Source organism: Peromyscus eremicus, chromosome 16_21 (genome assembly GCF_949786415.1).
Source record: "Peromyscus eremicus chromosome 16_21, PerEre_H2_v1, whole genome shotgun sequence".
NCBI lineage: Eukaryota > Metazoa > Chordata > Mammalia > Rodentia > Cricetidae > Peromyscus > Peromyscus eremicus.
In genome coordinates, this window is record NC_081432.1 from 3,280,428 (window position 1) to 3,297,216 (window position 16,789).

Here is a 16,789-nt window from a genome sequence, read left to right on the forward strand (position 1 = left end):
ATAAATAAAATAATAATTTTTATTAAAATTTTTTATTTATTTTACATACTAACCAAAGTTTCCCCTCCCTCCTCTCCTCCTGCTCCCTTCTTCCAACTTCCATATACGCCCCCATCCACTCCTTCTCGGAGAAGAATAAATAAAATAATAATTTTTATTAAAATTTTTTATTTTGGCCTTTTTGCCTGAGCGTGCGAGCTAGTGGGAGTGGAGCGCAGCGGCCGTTGTCGCCTTCCGCCTCCCCACACTCCAGACGGCGGGGTGACTAGGCCGTCGGCCCTCGAGCCGAGACTTGTCTCTTACTTAGTTCTCGGGAACTCCTGGCCAACATGAGTGATGTAGAGGAGAACAACTTCGAGGGCAGAGAGTGTCGCTCTCAGTCAGAATCTCCAACGGGAACTCCTGCTCGCGTAAAATCAGAGAGCAGGTCAGGATCTCGTAGTCCATCAAGAGTTTCCAAACATTCTGAATCCCGTACTCGATCAAGATCAAAATCCGGGTCAAGGTCGAGGAGGCATTCTCATAGACGCTACACTCGGTCCCGGTCCCACGCTCACAGAAGACGATCTCGAAGTAGATCCTATACGCCAGAGTATCGTCGACGAAGAAGCCGGAAGTCACTCTGCAATGTCTAATCGCAGAAGACATACAGGCAGCAGGGCAAATCCAGATCCCAACACTTGCCTGGGTGTCTTTGGCCTCAGTTTGTACACAGAGAGAGATCTTCGCGAAGTATTCTCTCGATATGGACCATTGAGTGGTGTCGATGTAGTTTATGATCAGCGAACTGGAAGGTCACGTGGATTTGCTTTTGTGTATTTTGAGAGGCTAGATGACTCTAAGGAGGCTATGGAGAGGGCAAATGGGATGGAGCTGGACGGTAGAAGAATTCGTGTGGATTATTCTATCACCAAGAGAGCACACACGCCTACACCAGGCATTTACATGGGCAGACCGACTCATGGAGGTGGAGGAGGCGGCGGTGGCGGTAGAGGTTGTGGCGGCGGAGGAGGCTGCGGCGGCGGTGGAGGCGGAGGCGGCGGTGGAGGCGGCGGCGGAGGAGGCTGCGGCGGCGGTGGAGGCGGAGGCGGCGGTGGAGGCGGCGGCGGCGGTGGAGGCGGCGGCGGTGGTGGAGGAGGCGGCGGCGGCGGCGGCGGTGGAGGAGGCGGCGGTGGAGGAGGCGGCGGTGGTAGACCACGGGATTCTTACTATGATAGAGGATATGATCGAGACTATGACAGATATGAAGATTATGATTACCGGTACAGAAGAAGGTCACCTTCTCCTTATTACAGTCGATACAGGTCACGGTCAAGATCTCGTTCCTATAGCCCAAGACGCTATTAATAATGGAGTGGTTGTGGCCAAGGACTCTCTGCCCCCCCCTTTTTTTTCCCCTTCCCCCTTTGATTCTGGATTTCCAAGCTTCCAATGCTTCCTAGTCCTAAAAACAAAACAAAACCCTGGTTTATTTCATCTACAGTGTGGCCAGTTGTGTTGCTGTTTTCCAACCTTCGTTATACTCTTAAAGGTGTAATTGTCATGTAAGTCCTTGAACATCTGAGTAAAAAGGAGCCCAGTGTTAGACTTTGTGGTTCTTCTCTGCCTTTACTATGAGGAAAAAATGATCTTTTGAAAGCTTTTGTGACGAATATTGTAGTAGATGTCCTTTTATTAGAAATCTGCAGTTATAACAAACTGCTTTTTAACCTTCTTTGGGGAAAGATAAATAATACTTGAAGTAGATCAGTCATGTCAAGTTTGTCTGGAGTGGCATGGAACAGGATTAGTTGAGTGTAGAAAGTTTGAAGCTGTAGGAGAAAAATATGAAGAATGTAACTTTGAACCTAAAAAATTAAGTCACCTTTTAGGAATTAAAAGTTTGTAGATTCCTATAAAACTTGTTATATTTGAAGTTACATGTTAAACCTTATAAACTTAAAGTGTGATTTTTATGTTAAATTTACAGAAACTTAAGTATTCCCTTAATCACTGAAGGAAAACCTTTATTTATTACCTAGAACAATTGTATAACTTGCTGTTAAAAATTTTGGTATTGGTTGGTTATTGGTTTCGTGGGTTATTGTATTGGATAGGATCCTAAAATTCATGTGGGGAAGAGTAATTTCAAATAAAATTTGAAAATGTAAAAAAAAAATTTTATTTATTTTACATACTAACCAAAGTTTCCCTCCTTCCTCTCCTCCTGCTCCCTTCTTCCAACTTCCATACACGCCCCCATCCACTCCTTCTCTGTCTCCTTTCAGAAAGGGCCAGGCCTCCCATGGGAATCAACAAAGCATGGCACATCACGCTGAGGCTGCATCAAGGCTGGGGGAGGCAACCCTGCATGAGGAACAGGTTTCTAAAGCAGTGCAAGCTCCAGGGACAGGTCCTGATCCCACTGCTAGGAGCCCCACAAACAGACCAAGCTACACAACGGTCACACACATGCAGAGGGCCTAGGTCAGTCCCATGCAGGCTCCTTAGTGACATGTTGGTCCAGAGTCGATGAGCTTCCATAAGCTGAGGTCAGCCGTCTCTGTGGGTTTCCCCATCATGATCTTGACCCCCCTGGCTTATATAATCTCTCCTCCCTCTCTTCAACAGGACTCCTGGAGCTCAGCCCAGTGCTTGGCTGTGGATCTCTGCATCTGCTTCCATCAGTTCCTGGATGAAGGCTCTCTGATGACAAGAAAAGAAGAAATCATTCTCATGCTGAACCAGGTTCCTTCCAGGCTATGGATCATGCCATCAGATGCTCTGAGGCAGGAGCATGGCTGTGTGTTCTGAGAATAAGAAAGCAGATGCCTGGAGCAGATCACAGTCTGTACACCAGGAGGCCCTGAATGCTGGAAATGTCCAACTGTTTCTTAGCAGTTTTTTTTTCTTTTTCTGAGTTGAAACATTCCCTCTAGGAGGGAAATTTTATATGTGTGTGTGTATGTATATATATATAAAACTATTTTATTAAAAAAAAAAAAAAAGCTTTGAAACTCTCCAGGATTCCTCCCCAGCAGTATGAAGAGGAGTAACAATCTGGGGGAGGGGAACTGACCATCCAGCTGTGGAGAATGGATTTCTCTGACCTTCTAGCTGCCTAAAAGCTGTGCAGAGAGCTCCAGGGAGGAAGTTTCTCAAATTGCTATCTCTGTTGGGTGGGTTTTTAGTGATGCTGTGGCCTGTCAGTTATTCCTGCTTGTTGTTGTTTGTCTTAACTCTTTTTTTTTTTTTTTTTTTTTTTTTTTTTTTTTTGGTTTTTCGAGACAGGGTTTCTCTGTGTAGCTTTGCGCCTTTCCTGGAACTCACTTGGTAGCCCAGGCTGGCCTCGAACTCACAGAGATCCGCCTGGTTCTGCCTCCCAAGTGCTGGGATTAAAGGCGTGCGCCACCACCGCCCGGCTGTTTGTCTTAACTCTTATGAGGGATCCACCACCCAGCTCCCAAATTAATCACACACAGAGGCTTAATCTTGCTTATGATTGCCCAGCCTTAGCTTGGCTTAGTTTCTGGCCAGCTTTACTTAACTTAAATTGTCCCGTCTATCTTTTGCCTCTGGGCTTTTACGGTTCTCTTACTAGTGTAAATCTTACTCTTACTCCATGACTTGCTGTGTAGCTGGGTGCCTGGCCCCTGGAGTCCTCCTCCTTCTCTGGCTCCTCAATCTCCATTCCCTCTTCCCAGGTTTCTCCTTCTATTTATCCTCTCTGCCTGCCAGCCCCACCTATCCTTTCTCCTGCCTCACCATTGGCCATTCAGTTCTTTATTAAACCATCAGGTGTATTAAATAAGCACAGTAACACAGCTTCAGAGAGTTAAACAAATGCAACATAAACAAAAGTAACACACCTTAAAAGAATATTCCCCAACACCTGCTCCTGTGAGTAACCCCTCCCCCACACTCCTGTTGGTGACCCCAGTAAAACCTCCCTGGTTCACAAGCTGGACATTGATGCAATGGTTCCCTTGTCAGCCCTGGGTTCTCTATCTGAGGTGAATAGACATGTGTGTGTCTTTCCAGAGAAAGTCTGTCACACAACACAGACCTGTCCTCACAGTGTGACAGGGAGTTAGAGCAGTTGAACACAAGGGGACAGACACACAACTTCTCTCCTGACAGGAGACAGTTCCCTCTGCTGGAGGGAACTCTGGCAGGGGAGGAGCCAGGCAGGCAGTGGGGACCTGGGGAAGCAGAGTCCTGCTCCTGCTGTACACTCCAGTCTCCTCCCCTGTGAGATGGGGGATGGGAAGTGAGGCATCCTGGGTCCACTCTGCAGATGACATCACAGCTCTTCCTCCTGGACTAACTCCGGGTGTGAGAGGGAGGGGCTGGAGCAGCAGGCAGAGCTGCAGACTGTCTGGAGGAAGACGGAGTCGCCATGGGTGAAGAAGAGGAAGACTGTCAGGGATACATGAGGAGGGACACGGAGGCCTCAGTAGGTGATGCTGGGCTGAGATGTTCACTAGAGATGCAGGGTGGGTGGGTTCTCAGACAGAGGGACAAAGGTGGAGACTCTGAGGACATAGTTTGTGCTGGAGAAGACAGTGGGAAGTAACATCATCATAGTCATATTTAGACTTTGAAACCTGATAAGGAACTGAGGGAGTGATGGGTACAGGAGAGGATGGGGTCAGTGTAACTGAGAGAGGCATTTGACTGTTTAATGATTTCTTTTTTTTTTTTTTTTTTTTGGTTTTTTGAGACAGGGTTTCTCTGTGTAGCTTTGCGCCTCTCCTGGAACTCACTTGGTAGCCCAGGCTGGCCTCAAACTCACAGAGATCCGCCTGGCTCTGCCTCCCGAGTGCTGGGATTAAAGGCGTGTGCCACCACCGCCCGGCTGATTTCTTTTCTTTTTGAGACAGGGTCTCACTATGTAGTCCAGGCTGGACTGGAACTCACTATGTAGACAAGGCTGGCCTCAAACTAACAGGGATCTGCCTGCCTCTGTCTCCTGAGAGCTGAGATTAAAGGTGTGTGTCACCATGCCTGGCTTATATTGTTTAATTATATGCACATATGGACCTGTGTGGGTGTGTGTCTGAGAATGCATGGCCCTTGGAGGCCAGAACATGGCATTACAGACTGTTGGAGTCACCTGACTGCGGACAATGAACACATGCTCTCAAGCAGAGTGTCCTCTCTGGTCACCAGGATTTTATCTTGTTTCTTCTTTAAAACAAATTATATTGTGTGTAGTGTGGGGGCAGGGCACACACGTGCTATGGCACATGTGTGGAGGTCAGAGGACAACCTGTGGTAATTGGTTCCCTCCTTCCCACATGTGGGTCCCAGGATGGCACTCAGGGGGTCAGGTGTGTGCAGCAAGTGCATTACCTCAAACAGTCACAAGAGGGCAGCAGAGGGCAGCAATGGCCCTGATCAGAGTTCTCCCAGGGACTCCCTGAAGGAATCCTCCCACAGCTTCCCTAGGATAGAGATGTCACCTCAGAACAGGGCCCTCAGAAGGTCCAAGGAGCGTCCGAGTCCATTTGACACAGAGAAAGGAAAGCTACGGAGAACCAGAGGAGCTTCTGACTTGTACACAGTTGGCTCCTCCTGCCCTCGGTGAGGCCCTTTTAGTTAAAGCACTAACCAGTGACCAAACCCAGTCATGGCCAGGCACAGTGGTGCAGGCCTCAATCCCAGTACTCAGGAGGCAGAGGCAGGGGGATCTCTGTCAGTTCAAGGCCAGCCTTGTCTACAAAGGGCAAGGGTGGGGTCTGGGTAGAAAGATAGAGAGAAACAGAGTTACCATACCAAGCGCTCCCCATCCAGGAATTGTGGCTTCCACAAAAGGACCTTATGCAGGTCTGGGAAGCTGGCTCTGACTAGATCTTGACCAGCAGTCCCCTCCACCCAGCCTGGCACTGAAGAGGAGCTGCCATGTTCTCTCTGGTGTGGGTTCCCTTAGGGAAGCCACTGGCTGAGGAAACAGCACTTTGTTCCTGTCACAGAGCGGGGTCCCAGTCCTGTGTTAACCTGCCCCACAATTTACTCTTTGAAGCTGGGCAACACTGTTCCTGTGGTGCATCAGAGGGTGAAAATTGACAGAAGAAAAGGGAACTCAACACTTTCAGAGGTGAAAGTGCGCTGGAGAGGCCACTCCAGCTTCACCCATTTTGTTTTCTTTCCACAGAGTCTCAAAGGGTAGCCCTGGCTGTCCTGTGTCACCCAAAACACACAGCTCTAGCATCAAAGGGAATAACAAATTGTTTAATGTAGAGCCATGTTGTGGGGTATTTTGATCTCACCCTGACATTTCTGAGACTTCCCAATAAAGTTACACCTTGAATTCGGTGGGCGGTGCCAGCAACAAGCTGACCAGAACTGGCCATAGAGAAGCCAGCGATTTGGATAGAAAAGACTTACAGGAAGGAAAGGGTGGGGACTGGAGTTTGAGCTTCTCTAGGTTCTGGGATGAGGGAAGAGACTCATCCTCGTTGCTACTCACCCTCTCTGAGCTGGCAGGTTTTCACCCCAGCCTTTGGATCCTGAGTCTTGTTGATAAATAGAATGATAGAGACTAAATTTAAACCTACATATCAGGACCCTACCCCCGCCCCCAGGCCAGGTCCTGAGTGGCCAGTGGGCACTGACTGAGGGGCCGAGGGGCCGCAGATAATAATTAAAGTATCAGTAGATTCATGTGCAGCCGCTAAGCCGACAGAAAAGCGTCAGAGCCATATTTGAGTGACCATAGATTTAGGTCACCCCAAACCCCATGTTCCCACATGGAGGCAGTTGCATGAAGTTTTCCTAGGAGCAGAACAAAGAAAGCCACAGATCAAGATACTGTTCAAACACATTGGCAGAAACATGAGAGGCGGTTACAGCAAGATGGAAAATTCCCTCCTACAGGCCTCAGATGCTATTTGGTGACATTCTTAGTTTTGGGGCTAGTATGAGCCAGTGACCACTAAGTTAATAGATTTCAAAGGTTTTTATCTATTAGTCATTGGATGTTAGTTTCCACTCAGAGGTGGGCAAGAAATGGCTCTTCAGGAGTCTGCAGCTAGCCCAAGATGAGATAATTAGCCTTTGGACCTGCATCTTCCCACCTCTCGACATCACTGCAGGTCTAACCAATCAGTCTTTGCAGACACAGCTTCTTTGCAGAAATTCTTGTTGACACCTGGAGCTCTGTGTAGATCAGGCTGGCCTCAAACTCATAAAGATTCACCCGTCTCTGCCTCCCAAATGCTGGGATTAAAGGCCATCATGAAAAACCCAATCTGATTGTAGTGGGTAACCATTCCAGCTTTGACCTGGAAATACACCCCCTTTGAGGCTTTGGTAACTCACGCCTACAAGGCGGGGCTGAGAGAGGACCCCTGAAGACCCAAGATCCAGATGGGGGAGCTCTCTTGGTTCCTGGACCCTGAATGCTGGAGGTAGACTGAGCAGAGTTCTCCAGAGAACACCGCCAGACTGCGCTACACCTTTCCCAGACTCTGTAATCTATCCCTTCACTTGTAAGTTATCTCACAAAATAAACCTCCCTTTTAACTATGTGGAGTTGCCTTAATATTTTAACCAATATCTGGTGCTCACCTTTCTCCCATGGTTCTTCCTACTCATGTGAAATACCACAGTCCAGAGCCCACCCTCTGTGTCCACTTCCTGTCCACTGTGCCTGCTGAGGCAGGGGTCACCTGCGACTGAGACCCACAGACCCCCTTCCTTACCCAACCCATGTAGATGCAATGAGAAGACTCGGGTCCTGATATCCACCCCTTCCAGAGGAAGCTGTGCCCTCTCTCTCTCCTGCACTCACCTCCACTATGCTCATCTCCTCTGTGCTCACCTCCTCTTCGCTTACTTCCTCTGTGCTCACCTCCTCTTCGCTTACCTTCTCTGTGCTCACCTCCTCTGTGATCACCTCCTCTTTGCTTACCTCCTCTGTGCTCACCTCCTCTGTGATCACCTCCTCTGTGCTCACCTCCACTGCGCTCACCTCCTCTGTACTCACCTCCTCTGGGCTCTGTGCTCTCCTCCCCTGGGCTCACCTCTTCTGTGCTCACCTAGTCTGGGCTCACTTCCTTTGCGCTCACCTCCTCTGTGTTCGCTTCCTCTGTGCTCACCTCCACTGTGCTCACCTCCTCTATGCTCCTGCAGGATGTGAGCACTGCACAGGATCATTCTCAGTTCCTTCTCACCCTCTGCCAACTCCCGCATCTGTTTCCAGGGTCTCAGCTCCCAGCTCTGTTCCTGCCACACTCCACTGGACTCCACCCTGCCTTTCTTAGTGTCAGGTGCAGGAAGACTTGCCCATCCTATACAGCCTTGGTGAAAAACTGCACAGTTGCATATTGGGACCTCAAGTGAGCTTGTAAAGAAGATGGTGGGATCCTGGAGAAGAGGGTAACATGAAGGACAATTCCTAACTCAGTTTCTGTTGCTGTGAAGAGACCCCATGACAAGAGCAACTCTTATAAAGAAAACATTTAACTGGGGCTGGCTTACAGTTTCAGAGGTTTAGTCCATTATCATCAGAGCTGGAAGCACAGTGCCATGAAGGCAGACATGGTGTTGGAGGAGCTGAGATTTCACATCTGGATCCTCAGGCAGCAGGAAGAAAATGATACACTGGGCATGGCTTGAGCATCTGAGACCTCAAAGCCCGCCCCCAGTGACACACTTCCTCCAGTAAGGTCATACCTACTCCAACAAGGACATGCCTCCGAATAGTACCACTCCCTATGAGCCTATGGGGGCCATGTTTATTCAACCCCCCACACTTCCCCCAGCAAATGACCACACAGGAGCTGAGCACAAAGTCCTATTGTTCTCAACTTCCTGTGGATGCAGAATACACATGGAGATGAAGGACATGAAGGAAGAGTTCCAACACAGGTAGGTAAGAAGAAGAGAGGAAGGAGAGGACTGAGAAACACAGGGTCAGTGTGGAGAAGGGCAGGTGACAGGTGACAGGGCGGGCACAGGCTCCCTAAGGGTTCAGACGGGGTGTGCAGGGGAGAAGCTGCCTTGGGGGGGTGGGAGGAGAATAAGGCCAAAGCAGATGGAGGGGGCACAGGAAGGGTCCCGGTGGGAGGACCCACGGCCAAAGGTGATGGGAGCACTGGTAGGGCAGGAGTTAGGGAGCACAGAGCTGCTGTTGAGCACCGTCATCCTGGACTGTGGGAGGGAGATCTGGGGAAAGACACGGAGGAGACATGAGGTGTTGGGGCTGCACCACACATGTGAAGAGTGAGGCTGAACCCAGAGGAAAGTAACTCGGTGGGGTGGACACAAAGTGCGTCCACTCGGACATATTGAATCCTAGGTGTCGATACGATGCTCCGCTTGGTACTCTGGGGACAGGCAGGTGGCAGTGCTCCCCAATGGTCAGTGTGTCTTTTCAACACTCAGTGCCTGGAGAACTGGACATCCACATGCAGACACGCGAGGTTGGTCCCCTCCCTCAGGCCATCTGCAAAAAGCACTCGGTGCTGGATGAAGCTCAGTGACAGAATGTCTTCTAAGCCGTGCAGAGCCCTGGGGTTCTACCATGGCACAGATGGGAGCCCTGAACCTGAGTCCTGAACCTAACCTGAAAGCCCACACTAAATTCCTAGAACAAAGTGTGATGATGATAAATTTCATGCAGAAATTCATAACATTCTCTCAGATGTGACTTCAAACTCTCTCTCTCTCTCTCTCTCTCTCTCTCTCTCTCTCTCTCTCTCTCTCTCTCTCACACACACACACACACACACACACACACACACACACACACACACACACAGGTACTCTGGGCTAAATACTGAAATACTGTGAAGCAAAGGACAGCCATAAAAATGGCATCTTGAGAGTGGCCGAAAATCTCCTATCTGCTCAGAGATGAACACAGACGACATACATAAAGATAAAGAGACACCATAGGCAGGACATGTTAGGAAAGCACCTGTCATCCCAGCGCTCAGGAGGCTGAGGCAGGAGCATCACAGTCCAGTCAGCCTGGCTTCATAACAAAAGTCTACATCAGGAAACGCCTCCCTTCCTAGGCTGGAGGTTGTGGGTCGGCTTTACAGTGCTAACATAGTGTGTGTAGGGCCCTGGACTCGATCCCTCATCCAGAATAAACAAATACAAGATAATTCTGAACCCAGAAGCAACAAAACGTCCAGCCCTTGTCTTTAGAAGACAGACAAACGGCCAGTGAGCAAGAGAGACCCGGTATCAGCCAGTTACAGACAAGCCAGCGAGTGCAGTGAGATCCCACTTCACAACCATGAGTGCCTGGAAACCAAACAGGCAGCCAGGCACCGTGACTGACACCCATAATCCCAGCGCTGGAAGGTGAGGCAGGAGGATTGCCAAGTGTTCAAGGTCAACTTGGACAACAGATGAGACCCCAGGTCCATAGCAACAGTGTCCCCAGCATCCAGAGGTGGAGACAACCCAGTTACCCACACGCTGATGGTCGGAATGAAACAGTGACTGGGTCGGCATGAACAGACAGGGAGGTTCCACCAACGGCTGCACCGTGGACGGGTCTGAGGAGACTGTGCCGAGTGACAAGAGCCCACCACACAGGGACAGACACTGTGTGGTTCCACTAAGTGAGGCTCCTGAGGCAGTCAGACAGAGAGACAGAGGGCAGAAGGACGGACAGAGCAGCAGTTGGCAGTGAGGATGGGACACGGCCATTTTATAGTAAGTTGTTCAATAAGACAAACACCCATAATCACTCCAAAATGTACACAAGTTTCAAAACATCACAGTGCACTCCAGCTATGTGTGACTGTTTGTTAACTGATACCTTTTCAAAGGCATTTGAAAATAAATCCACATCCTGGAGGATTGTTCAGTGGGTAGAGACACTTTCCACCAAGACTGAGGACTGAGTTCACTCTCCAGGAGTCACATGGGGAAGGAGAAAATGACTCCTGTTCATTCTCTTCTGACCTCAGTCCTTGAGCATTCTCTCACTCACTCATTAATAAACAAGTAAGTGGAATTTTTAAATTTCAATTAAAAATGTTTAAATTTATTCATTGTATGTGCTTGGGTAATTCACCTGCATGTATCTATGCCTGGTGCACACAAAAGTCAGAAGAGGGCATCGGGTCCCCTGGAACAGAGGACAGGAAGGATCGAGAGCTGCCGTGTGGGTTCTGGGAACTGATCCCAGGTCCTGTGCATGAGCAACAGGTGCTCTTAACCACTGAGCCATCTAGCCAGCCCAATAAATAGATACCATTTTTAAATTAAAAAATAAAATAAAACCACATTGAAACTCATTGGCGGGGAGGAAGGGGTGTTGGGGAAGCTACAGTGCAGTGTGGCCTTCTGGGCTAGACCCCTCCTAAGTGATGATTCATCATGGGAGGGGGAGACAGAGCATCAGACTCCCTAGTGATAAAGACAGGAAGGGACAGCCTGAAGGACAGAAGCCTGCGGGGGAGGGCGCAGCATCATTGGAACAGTAGAGTTCACAAGTGTACAGGAGCTCTGGATGGGAATAGGATCCTGGGAAACAGGGGGCTGGTGCAGTGAGAGAGGACACAGCTCAGACTCCAACCCCTCAGCCTGGGTATCTCCACCAATCACAGGCCTCCTTCCACAGCTCAGACTCCAACCCTCAGCTCAGCTATCTCCACCAATCACTGTCACCCGCCTCCTGGCCAGAGGAGAAGCTGCTGGGCCTGGGGTCTCCCTCCCAGATGGCAAACAGGGTAAAAGGAAGCTGAGAACCCCATGCCTTGAGGCCTCTAGTGTGTGAGAACAGGCTGCTGACCTCCTCCAGGAGAACAAGGCTTCACGGGCTTGAGAACGGTCCTCACACTGGTGGGAAGTGGTCGCTGAGCAGCAGACATCCAAGAAGTCCTGAATGTGATTCAAAGGAGCTGCCAGGAGACAGTCTCAGGTCTGGGACCAGAGGGGACTAGTGAGGACATGCACACAGAGGGAAAAGGAGAGCCAGGGGCCAACCATGCCGGGATGCAGGACTTACAGAGGAGAACTGGAGCCGCCAAGTCCTGTTTGGTGGCAAATGCACAGTGTCCACCGCTTTCCCCTCTGGTGACACTTTGTGTGCACTCAACAAACAAAGCTTGTCTGCAGACCAGAGGGCAGAGCCAGCCACAGTTAGCTATGGAGGCCAGGCAGTGGTGGCACACACCTTCAGTACTAGCACTCAGGAGACAGAGGCAGATGAATCTCTGTGAGTTCCAGGCCAACCTGGACTACAAGCAGATTAATCTAATCTAAAAGAGAAACAAAGCCAGGCAGTGGTGGCACACACCTTTAATCCCACCACTTGGGATCTCATGCCTTTACTCCCAGTACTTGGGAAGCACACACATCATTAACCCCAGCACTAGGAAGGTTGCGACAGGAAGTGATACGGGTGGGTGGAGACAGGAATATAAGGCAGGGGAGACAGGAGTTTGGCTTTTTCAGCCAGGACTAGGGCCCATTCAGGCTGAGGATTCCTAGAGACAGGATCATCTCCTTTCAGGCTGAGGATTCCTAGAGACAGGATCATCTCCTTTCAGGCTGAGGATTCCTAGAGGTAAGAAGTCTTTCTAGTGGCTGCTGCTCTGCTTCTCTGATCTTTCAGCTTTCACCCTGATATCTGACTCTGGGTTTTTATTATTAAGAACAATTAGGATTTGTGCTACACCCCTCTGCCCACTACAGACAGCACTCTGACTCCATCATCTTCCCCAGACAGAAACCCACTGAAATCAGATTCTCTCTGACTCCTGTTCTTTGACACTGCTCAGAAAGACCACAAAGATCCCACTCATTAGCTGCAGGAACAGACAGGCTGCATCTGACACCTTCCTCAAGCTGAGATCACCAAACAAAAATTTCCATTTCTGCTAAAGGAGCTTTTTTTTTTTTGCTCCTGCCCCCCTCATTTCGCCTCCTGGACAGCCCCACAGCTCCAGGCTGAGCCCCACCTTTCGTAGCCCAGATTTCTGCAAACCTCCCTCTTAGAAAGTGAGGGACTCACAGCTACTTAGGAAGGAGGACCAGGGAGAAACCGAGGGAAGGGAGTTCCTAGACTTTGGAAAATAGAAAGATCCCTGATGATGGATAAAATAAGAGAGAAACCAGACCAAACCATAGACAGCAAAGGACCTTCCAGAGCATCCATGACTCAAGCCTGCCCCACCATCCTGTGGGATACTGTTCCGTGATCCTTCTAAACAGAAAGGAAAAGGCCAGCAGAGGGCAGCAATGGCCCTGACCAGAGTTCTCCCAGGGACTCCCTGAAGGAATCCTCCCACAGCTTCCCTAGGGTAGAGATGTCACCTCAGAACAGGGCCCTCAGAAGGTCCAAATGCATCCAAGTCCATTTGACACAGAGAAAGGAAAGCTATGGAGAGCCAGAGGAGCTTCTGACTTGTACACAGTTGGCTCCTCCTGCCCTCGGTGAGGCCCTTTTAGTTAAAGCACAAACCAGTGACCAAACCCAGTCATGGCCAGGCACAGTGGTGCAGGCCTCAGGAGGAAGAGGGAAGTGGGCATCTATGAGTTCTAGTCCAACTTGGTCTACAAAGTAAATTCCAGGCTGCCAGAGCTATAAAATGGGACCCTATCTCAAACAAAACAAAATAATAGTCCTGATCCCAGGGAATTGGACACTTAAAATAAACCCTGGAAGGAAGGGCAGGACCCCAAAATACCAAAAACCCGAGGGCCCCAGCAGGGTCAACACCTTCCCACAGAGCTCACCCATAATGTTGCAATTCAAACTGAGAGTGACCTGGTCCAGTCCCAGCCTCAGAGAGACTATTTGCATTAGGTCAGGTCACAGCATGGGACTGGGCTAAGAGAAGAAAGAGCCCAGCCCCAGGGACAGCCCATGCCAAGCTCTGCCCTCCTGGTGTCTGCCCTCCTTGGGGGACCTACCAGGTGGGCCATCTCCAGGGAACAGGCTCCTGTCACCCCAAAGAAGGGCTTGTCCCTGTAGGGTGAAAACACCCTGTCCCTCCCTGACTATCCCTGAGATCCAGGCCAAGGAAATACACCCCGACCCTGACTTGACCCCAAGACCAGGGCTTCAAATCCCAAAAATCCAGGAGCTTGTCCCAGAATCAGGCTACAAAAGCCCACCAATCTCAAGCCATCCTGGAAAGCTCTGCCCTTCCCCCAAAAAAACCCTACATAAACTCTGTGCCCTGTTCCGTTTGTTGCTGTTTCTATCCCTAGAGGCGGCCACCCTCCTGGATTCTTCCTTCCAAGAAATCTCTTGAGTGAGGTTGGTTGTGCAGTGTGACATTTTTACCAGAGTGAAGCCCAGGTCTGACACTTTCACTGGACCAGAACAAAACACTTTCACTGGTGAAATTTTCCCTTAGTGGAGAGAACTGTAACACTTCTCCACAGTGGAGCACAGCTGTAAAACTTCTGCACAGTGGAGCACAGCTGTAACTTCTCCACAGTGGAGCACAGCTGTAACTTCTCCACAGTAGAGCACAGCTGTAACTTCTCCACAGTGGAGCACAGCTGTAACTTCTCCACAGTGGAGCACAGCTGTAACACTTCTCCACAGTAGAGCACAGCTGTAACTTCTCCACAGTGGAGCACAGCTGTAACACTTCTCCACAGTAGAGCACAGCTGTAACTTCTCCACAGTGGAGCACAGCTGTAACACTTCTCCACAGTGGAGCACAGCTGTAACTTCTCCATAGTGGAGCACAGCTGTAACTTCTCCACAGTGGAGCACAGCTGTAACTCTTCTCCACAGTGGAGCACAGCTGTAACATTTCTCCATAGTGGAGCACAGCTGTAACACTTCTCCAGACCTGAGCACAGCTGTAACCCTTCACCAGACCTGAGCAGAGCTGTAACAACTTCTTCAGAGTGGAGCACAGCTGTAACATCTGCTCTGGGGAAACCCTCCCCTGAGGAGCAGAGCTGTTATCTTGTACTGGAGAAACCTTTCCCTGGAGCAGGGCTTTAAGCTGCTATGCTTACAGTGACTTTGTGCTGTTCCTTGGCTCCCGACTGCCAGGATCCCTTTCCATCCGAGCTGCAATACCAACAGTCCTCTGGGGAAGTTGCATGTGGCTTTGTTCTTTGGCACAGATAAGACATGGAAAGAAGAGCCTCTGTACCCTAAATGTACACACACATTTTAGGGTACAGATGGGGTTCCCCAGGATCTAGGGTTGGGGCGACTCAGCTGTCACTGCTATAGAATCTGTGGGACCTGGGAGAACAGAGCCCCAAAATGAGGCAGACTAAAGTCTCATGCAATAGCAACTTTATTCAGACCATCAGACAATTTGTCTCTGAGGGTTAAGAAAGGTCACGTGAGTAAAGTTCATGGGTTCAAGCTGTATACAATCACAATACGCTGCACATGACAAAAATGTGTTTTTCCATAGGTGCATATAAAGGACAGTCTAAACATTTGATTGAGCAATAATGAGTAATCTGAAGTAGACTCCCTCCTCTCTGATACACTTGGGAGGAGCTTGAAAACACACTCTAAGGACAATTCCACGTTTTGAAGAAACTTAGGTCACAAGGGGTCTTGTTTCCTTGAAATATTCTCATAGGGTGTCAGAATTCTCCTCAGAGGATTCCATTCCTGGGCCTTGTTGAGACTCTCAGGCACCAGGCTTCCTATGTAATCCTAGCATCCCTCCTCTGACTGGAAATTCCTTTTCTTCCCTCCATAGACCTTACCAGGCTGACTGACCAGGCTGAGGATGCTGTAAGGAAACAGAACCCTGAGTCCCCACAGAGGTGACCAGGGAGGGACCAAAATAAGGGTGGGATGAGGGAGGAGCTTTCAGAGTCTGCTCCACCTGAGGTGACTGCCAGGCTGAGGTCTCATGACTGCCACAACTCACGACAAATCACACTGGAATTCCCAGGTTACCCTGAAAGGGATTGAAGGCTGTGTGGTAGTTTGAACATAATTGACCCCATAAGCTCATAGCAAGTGATGCTATTGGGAGGTGTGGCTTTACTGGAGCAGGTGTGGCCTTGTTGGAGGAAGTGTGTCACTGTTGGAGTGGGCTTTGAGGTCTCCTTTGCTCAAGCTATGCTCAGTGTGGTAGACAGTTCACTTTACCTTGCCTGAGGATCAAGATGTAGAACTCTCAGCTCCTTCTCCAGCACCGTGTCTGCCTGCATGCGGCCATGTCCCACCAGATGATAATGGACTAAACCTCTGAAAGTGTAAGCCAACCCAGTTAAATGTTTTTCTCTATAAGAGTTGCTGTGGCCATGGTGTCTCTTCACAGCAATAGAGACCCTGAGATGATCTGAAATACTTGTGGCGCTAGGCCTCAGCTTTATCCATTTACTCCTTGGCTCTCGATCTCCAGGGACCTCGCCCAACCAATGCTCTAAGTCTGTAAATTTTTCAGACATGAAAAACTTTGTATTAGCCAAAAAATGTAGCCTTTCTTGACATTTTAGCTGTCAGAAATTGGATTGCATCACAGTCCTGTGAACCAGGTGACAATCATGTCACTGTCCCATCGTCTACATGTGACTTTGCAGCTTGTCACGGTCTCATTCCCTCACTGATGTATCAGTTGTTGGTGTCCAGTGCAGGAGGGTTAAATGTCATTTAAAAATATCTTCAAGGGGCTGGAAAGATGGCCACCAGGTAAGAGCATTCACTGTCCCTTCAGAGGTTGAGAGTTCTGATCCCAGCACCATGTCTGTGTGTGAAGGTGTGGCTCACGTCTGCCCTGAACTCCAACTCTAGGCACTGACGCCCTCTAGTGGTCTCCTTGGACACTGCACCCATATGGGGCTGCCTGTCCAGGCCAAGGGATGCAGCTGAAGGCAGGAGAAACCTCCAAACCCT

General features: G+C 49.6%; 1 pseudogene; it reads left to right on the top strand.

Moving 5' to 3' along the window:
• Positions 1–246: 246 nt before the first annotated feature.
• On the top strand, positions 247–2,047 carry LOC131926814 (transformer-2 protein homolog alpha-like; annotated as a pseudogene).
• The last annotated feature ends 14,742 nt before the right edge of the window (positions 2,048–16,789 follow it).